Source organism: Jaculus jaculus, chromosome 2 (assembly GCF_020740685.1).
Source record: "Jaculus jaculus isolate mJacJac1 chromosome 2, mJacJac1.mat.Y.cur, whole genome shotgun sequence".
NCBI lineage: Eukaryota > Metazoa > Chordata > Mammalia > Rodentia > Dipodidae > Jaculus > Jaculus jaculus.
Window position 1 is genome coordinate 130,424,277 of NC_059103.1, and position 8,290 is coordinate 130,432,566.

At 40.4% G+C, this 8,290-nt stretch overlaps 1 pseudogene; it reads left to right on the forward strand.

Annotated features, from left to right (window-relative positions):
• The first annotated feature begins 4,104 nt into the window (after positions 1–4,104).
• LOC101601399 lies at positions 4,105–4,492 on the forward strand (annotated as a pseudogene).
• The last annotated feature ends 3,798 nt before the right edge of the window (positions 4,493–8,290 follow it).

Here is an 8,290-nt window from a genome sequence, read left to right on the forward strand (position 1 = left end):
TGGAGTTCGCTTGCAGTGGCTAAAGGCTCTGGTGTGCCCATTCTCTCTCTTCCTCCCTCCCTCTTTCTCTGTTAAATAATATATATATATATATATATATATATATATATATATATATATATATATATATATATATATTTTTTAAAACTTCTAAGAGGGCCCTAAAAAGTGCTTCTCAGCCTACATGTCTCCTAAAACTGCTTTCTATAGTTTGTATGAGGGGGTTTGGAAGGTGCTCTGGATTTGAAGACAATGAAATTAAGTGGTTTTTCAGGCTCTGTATAATTGCAGGGGCCATCATGAATATGGAGAAATGCTTTCATCAGTGTGTATGCTGTTGCTATAATGCTAAGGTGCAAGAGTTTGACCTAAAACTTAAGTTTTCTAACTAGAAAAACTTACACTTACTAGAAATGACTTACACATTGAGCTTTTTAATAAATATATGGGATCTAACTATCTTTCTGCTTGCATTGCATTCTGCCTCATACTGACATTAGAAAGAAAGGTGGAGAAAGGATGCTACTCTCACTGAAACAATAAGGAAACAGTAAACAAGCAAATGGAAACCCACATATATTATTTTATGCTACTGAAAAGCTGTGAATGCAATGAAGTCTAAAATAACGAAATTCTACAACAGTCAATTGTAGATGAGCAAAGACATTTTCAGTCCCACGTACAACTGTGCAGTCCAAATCTGCCCTAGAATGGGAGACAGCCAACAGAGGGCGCTGCCGAGACAAGGGGAACACAAGGTGGACATCAGAGATGCTGCGAAGGAGCCCCAAACTCAGATTTGGTCTTTGTAAATTCTGAATTCTCCCACATTGTACACTGAGTGAATGGCAGTATTGGGGGCCAAGGGCCAAGCCACATAGCAGAGAGAAATCTTGCAGCCTTAGAACACTTAGAATTAAAACTCTGCAGGAGGGATAAACTTGCTGTCATTCAGAAGATATCAGAAATTAGTGATAAAGACTAACCACCCAACAGTGCTATGTCCATTACTTTTGCTGCTATGTCCATTACTTTTGCTTTGCAAAGACCACATACCTGACAGAAAGGGAAAGGAAATATTTATTTTTTAAATATATTGTATTTGTTTATTTATTTAAGAGAGAGAAAGACAGAGAGAGAGAGAGAGAGAGAGAGAGAAAGAGAATGGGCATGTCAGGGCCTCCAGCCACTGTAAGCAAACTCCAGATGTTTGCACCTCTTTGTGTATCTGGCTTATGTGGGTCCTGGAGAATTGAACCAGGATCCTTTGGCTTTGCAGGTGAATGCCTTAACCACTAAGCCATCTCTCCAGCCCCCAAAGGAAATATTTATATTGGCTCATGGTTTAAGAGGTGTCAGTTCATTACAAGGAAGAGGGTGTATTGGAGCAGACCAGTTCACATCATTGGCAGCCAGGAAGCAGAGAAAAATAAACAGGAAGGAACCAACAAAACACTCTCACGAACCTTTGGGATATATTTCATAAGCAAATTATAACAATAGCTAAATATTAAAAATCTAGCAATTTCTTGAGTAACTTTTAGAGCTCAACCTCACTTTGAATCTGAAAGCGGAAAGAGGCTTTCTATGATACCTCTCCTAGGTCTTAGTGTCTTTTCATGCATAATATCTGTTGCAGTCAAGTTCACATTGGTGACAGAAATCACCCAACCAACAGCCACTTAGATTAAGACCCTATCTCAGAAAACAAACAAAAAAATAAAACAAAACATGTTAAGGTGTGTGGGACAGTATCAAACACTGGAACATGTATATAATTGGAGTGATGGTATGGGAGATTAGAAAGAATAGAGAAGAAAGAAATAACTGAAGATATAATTGATGAAATTTTTCAATATTGATAAAATATCAAAACTCAGTGGACCTGACAATGAATAAGTTAACAAACTATATGTATGCACATCACTGTTAAAGCAAAAGAAATCACAAAAAAGGAAAAAAAAAAAACTTTTTTGTTGTTGTTTATTTTTACTTATTTGAGAGCGACTGAGAGAGAGAGAAAGAGTCAGATAGAGAGAGAGAATGGGCATGCCAGGGCCTCCAGCTACTGCAAACTGAACTCCAGACGCATGCGCCCCCTTTGTGCATCTGGCTAACGTGGGTTCTAGAGAATCGAGCCTTGAACCGGGGTCCTCAGGCTTCACAGGCAAGTGCTTAACCACTAAGCCATCTCTCCTGCCCAGGAAAAAATTCTTGAAATCAGCCAGACAAACAAAAGATACACTATACTATTCAGGAAACAAAAAATGCATAATTAGAGCCGGGGATGTAGCTCAGGGGTTAAAGGCACTTGCTTTCAAAGCCCGCTGGTTAGGGTTGGATTCCCCAGTACTCACATAAAGCCAGAAGCATAAAGTGGAGCATGCATTTGGAGTTCATTTGCAGCAGCAAGGTTCCCTGGCTTGCTCTTGCTCACTACCCGTCTATTTATCATTATCTATATCTCTCAAACACTCTGCCTTTCTCTCTTTCAAATACATAACAGTATTTCTGAAAAATAAAACAGGGGGCCGGGATGATGGTTCAGTAGTTTAAGGTACTTGCCTATAAAGCCTAAGGACCAGAGTTTGATTCCCCAGTACCCATGTATAACCAGATACACAAGGTGGCACATGTGTCTGGAGTTTGTTTGCAGTGCCTAAAAGCCCTGGCATGCTCTCTCTTTCTCTCTCCCTCTCTCCCAATTCAGAATAGCTGGCCTGTCAGGTGTGGAAGCACACATTTTTAATCCCAGCACTTGGGAGGCAGAGGCAGGAGGATCGCAGTGAGTTCAAGGCCACCCTGAGACTACACAGTGAATACCAGGCCAACCTAGGCTACAGCTAGACACTACCTCAAAAACATAAAACAAACAAACAAAAAAAGAATAGCTGGCCCAATCTCAATGGTGTCAAACAAGTGACAACTGTAGCTGGAGCAAATATAACCTCTATACCCAGAATACAACCTTATTTCCTCCACCAAAGACACCGATTTGTTACTTTTAAGTTTAACTCAGATTAATTCTCAGGACATGGGCATTATTTAGGCTAGGCTCACACACAAACTGCCTGTAGACCCGTCCTGACAAAATCCTAATAAGCAGAGACTCCATAGTACACAGTTTTTTCTGCATTTAGGTCTTTAAAACTCTCACAAAAAATGGTCCCTCAAACTCTACTTAAAGCATGGCAAAGCTTCTCCAGTCCGAAGTTTCAAATCTTTCCATCTTTGTCCTACAAAATATCTCCAAAACACACATAGGCATAGGGCAGCAATGACCCCAATTCTGGTACCAGTTGCTGGGACAAAACACCCACAAAAAGCAATTTATGGGGAAAAGGAGTTATGCAGCTTACAGTTTTGAGGGGAAATGTCATTATAATGGAGAAAGCATAGCAGCACGTTGTATATCTGAGTGGAAGTAGTCTTAGTACTGGGCTTTGGAGGTGGTAATAAATCTTAAAATTCACCCCCAATAACACATCCTTCAGCAAGGCTCCACCTCCAAAATTGCCACCAGAGGGCAATCAAATATGAGGCACAATCAATGCATGAAGTTGCAGGGGACACTTTATATTCAAGGCACCACAAAACTCTGATAAAAAGTAACTTCTTATGTATCTTTTTCTTTAAATATTTTTTATTTATTTATTTATTTGAGAGCGACAGACACAGAGAGAAAGACAGATAGAGGGAGAGAGAGAAAATGGGCATGCCAGGGCTTCCAGCCTCTGCAAACGAACACCAGACGCGTGCGCCCCCTTGTGCATCTGGCTAACGTGGGACCTGGAGAACCGAGCCTCGAACCGGGGTCCTTAGGCTTCACAGGCAAGCGCTTAACCGCTAAGCCATCTCTCCAGCCCTTCTTATGTATCTTTATGCATGTTTTTCTGGAAAGAGAATCCATAACTCTTATAGGGCTTTGAAACTCAAAAAATAAATTTCCCCTAATTAAATTTAAATCAAATCGAATGCAACCACTTATTACTACAATTTGCTTTAACTGAGAGGTGAGTCGAACTTCAAAAATTGTTAAAAAATGCTTTTTCTCTGACATCCTTGCAAAGCCACAGTGGTCTCTGCGGCTCTCTGAGCTTCGACATGCCGCCCAAAGATGACAAGAAGAAGAAAGATGCCGGGAAGTCAGCTAAGAAAAACAGCAACCCAGTCAGCAAGTCTGGGGGCAAGGCCAAAAAGCAGTGGTCCAAAGGCAAAGTTCGGGACAAGCTCAACAACCTAGTCCTGTTTGACAAAGCTACTCAGGACAAACTCTGTAAAGAAGCTCCCAACTATTAGCTTATTACCCTTGCTGTGGTTTCAGAGACTGAAGATCCATGGTTCCCTGGCCAGGGTAGCCCTTCAGGAGCTCCTTAGTAAAGGACTTATCAAACTGGTTTCAAAGCACAGAGCTCAAGTGATTTACACCAGAAATACCAAGGGTGGAGATGCCCCCACTGCTGGTGAAGATGCATGAACAGGTTCAATTCAACTGACTGTACATTTGGAAAAATAAAATTTTATTAAGTTAAAAGAAAATTGTTAAAAAAAAAAACACAAAAGGCAGGAAAAAGTAATCAGATTGTTGCAGAAATTTTCTGGAAAGATCTTTCCAATGCCAGTATGAGTGAGAGGAGAGGAGTTCTGTCTCTTACAAATTATAGCATCAGAATTCTCGTAGTCTCTGAAAATCTCTACATGATTCTGAAGTCAGTTTGAAATTGAGTTGGAACTGCAGTTTAAGTTGGTTCTGAATTTTTTAAAAATTCTTGTTTGCTGGTATTTTGAGATAAATTTTCATTATATAACACAAAACTTCAACTCATAAACTTTCTACATCAGTTTACCAAGAGCTGGGGTTGCAGGCATGCCTCACCCCAACTGACTCTAATTAAGCATTTTAACAGTGCATTTGATCTCACCTCGCTTAGCAAGTGGCCTAAGCCCCTGATTTCTATGTGCCTTGAGTTATATATTTGAACTCTGCTCCTCGATATTCTCACTTATAAAATGGAAATATAATAAAATCCTCAATAGAGGTATGTATTTACAAAACACTTAGGTTAGTGCCTAGTACACAGTCATTGGTATACAAGTATGCCAGTGTTGTGGGGTGACAGGTTAGGCACAGCTGCCAGTACCCTGATGAATTCTCCCTTGAAGGTCTTCTGCTCAAGTATACCAAGTTTTTTGATTGTGCCACAGAAAAATATTTGCAGATAAAGACACAGAAAAGAGTGAGTTTATAAGGTAAAGACAAGTGATCAGATGTATATAAAGTGATGTTTAAGCACTTTAGAAAAAGACACTCCACATCCCCAAGATGTAGGCATGGGGTATATGGGGTGTATGCGTGTGTGTGTGTGTGTGTGTGTGTGTGTGTGTGTGCGTGTGTGTGTGTGTGTGTGTGCATGTGTGTGCACATGCGCGTGCATGCACGTGTGCTTGAGGCAGGATTTCACTCTAGTATAGGCAAGCTTTGAGCTCACAGCAACGTTTCTCCCTCACTCTCCCAAATTCTGGGATTATATAGGTGATGCATCATACCCAGCATGATGTAGTCTTCTTGAAAATCACACTTACATGACTTTACAATGACAATATATATGCTTCTGAAGTTTTCTATATTACATTGTTCAAAGGATATAACATGTTACAAGGTTTAAAGATTAGGCATGGTTTAAAAACTGACCTTTAAAACTGAGAGAAAATATATGAGCTGATTCACTTCTCTTACCTTAAAGAATATTTTATAAGTGAAACTATAAAGGATATATGAGGTATATTGCTTAGCTATAGGAATAAGAGAGGAGTTGTCTCACAGTTAAAATCAAGGCCACAAACATTCTGACCCTAAGTAAGCACAGTTTGCAGTTTTCAACATCATTGCTTGAGATGTCTGTAGAAAGATGTACTGGTTTGATTCAGGTGTCCCCCATAAACTGAGGTGTTCTGAATGCTAGGTTCCCAGCTTATGGGGATTTGGGAATTAACGCTTCCTGGAGGCAGTGTGTTGTTGGGGGCTGGCTTATGGGTGGTGTTGTAGTCAGGTTCCCATTGCTGGTAGAAATCACCCAACCAAGAGCAGCTTGTGGGAAAAAGAGTTTTATTTTGGCTTACAGGCTCAAGAGGAATCTCCACAATGTCAGAGAAAACACTGGCATGAGCAGAGGGTGGAAATCACTCCCTGGCCAACATAAAGTGGACAATAGGAACATGAGAGTGTGCCAAACACTGGCATGGGGGAACTTGCTATAACACCCATAAACCCACCCCCAACAATATACTCCCTCCAGGAGACGTTAATTCCCAAGTCTCCATCAGCTGGAAACCTAGCATCCAGAACATGTAAGTTGTTGGAGAACACCTGAATCAAACCACCACAGGTGTTATAGCCAGTTTCCCCATGCCAGTGTTTGGCACACTCTCCTGTTGCTATTGACCACCTTATCTTGGCCAGGGGGTGATGTCCACCCTCTGCTCATGCCATCATTTTCCCCTGCCATTGTGGAGCTTCCCCTTGAGCCTATAAGCCAAAATAAACCTCTTTTTTCCCAAAAATTGCTCTTAGTTAGGTGATTTCTACTAGTAATGAGAACCTTCTGACTGCAACAAAAGACAAGTGTGACTTCTGTGGGCCATTTTGGGTTTATCCGCTGTGTTGATATTTCTTAACTCTCAGCCAACAGAAGAAACAAAGAACATCTGAAGGAGAGGAGATTCTTTCCCTTCCCACATCCCCTTGATTTTGTTAACTTTATATTCATTTGTAAAATTCCTCTTAAGTGAGACTAATTAAAAAGAAGAAGGGAGCTGGGGTGATGAGTTAGTGGTTAAGGTGCTTCCTGGCAAAGCTAAAAGAACCCATATTCGATTCCCCAATACCCACATAAGGGCCTGATGAACAGAGTAATTCATACATCTGGAGTTGGCAGTGGCTGGAGCTCCTAGCATGACCATTCTCTTTGTCTGTCTCTCTTTTCTTTATTTCTCTCTGCTTGCAAATAAATAAGTAAAATTAAAAAAAAAAAAGTGGAGCTGGAGATATGACTCAGTGATTAAAACACTTGCCTGCAAAGCCTAAGGACCCAGGTTTGATTCCCCAGTACCCACGTAAGCCAGATGCACATGGCCCATACATCTGGAGTTTGTTTGCAGTGGCTATTCCCTCTCTCCCTCTCTCTCTCTCTCTCTCTCTCTCTCTCTCTCTCTCTCTCTCTCTCTCTCTCTTCTTGTGAATAAATAAATTAAATTAATTAAATAAATAAATAAACACAAGTACAATTACAGGTCCTCAACCTGTGCAGATCTCTCTGCTGTGATTGCTTTCCACAATCCCAACACCCTTGGGAGACAAGCCCCCAGATATAACATTAGCCACTCCAGGAGATTAGATCTCTAAGTAATCTCAGGATTGTGAAAGAACATAGCCAACTCACCAACTGCACGGCTAAGTGTGCCCCACAGGTACTGAAGTGAAGAGAGCTATGGTGGACATCTGACAGTTGTCCAGTTAAGGCTCAGCACCAGCATAAACCCTGCAAAAGCCAGGATTCAGAAGTTCAGCTTCCACCCCCTCCAAGCATGTTCGTCTCAGTCTCCAGGTTTTGAGGACCCAGAACAAGGTGTGCCAACACTGACCTTCTTCCTCCTTGGGCTCCTTTCATTGATACAGCTACACTTTTAGGAATATTTTTTAAATTTTTTTTTATTTTTAATTTTCCTTCATATATTTATCATTCTGTTTATGCAATTTTTTCATTATTGGGCAATCTGTTTTCTTATCTCTTTCTCCCCCTCTCTCCCTGACCTCTATACTTCTTTTTTGTTTTTCCCTCTCTACTGCTTCTTGTAATATTTTTCAGTTTATTTTACTGGTTTTTAAGCTCATGGTTTTATTTATTTTTTTATTCCCTATCTTACCTTTATCTAACTTTTTCATTGTTGTGAAATCTTTTTTCTTTTTTCTAACTATTTCCTCTTTTTAAAGAGAGACAGAAAGTAAAAGGTAGACAAAAAGAGAGTATGGGCAAACCATGGCCTTCTGCCACTGCAAATGAACTCCAGATGCATTCATCACTTTGTGCATCTGGTTTTATGTGGGTACTGGGGAATCAAAACCCTGCTGTCAGGCTTTGTTAACAAGCACCTTTAACTGCTGAGAGATCTTTTGCTAGAGTCCCTCTTTTATACTCCTCATTATAACATTCTTCCCCATTCCTATTCTTCTTCCTTTAGATTATTTAACTTTGCTTCATCTCTAGTCTTCCATTTTCCCTTCCTCCTGCCC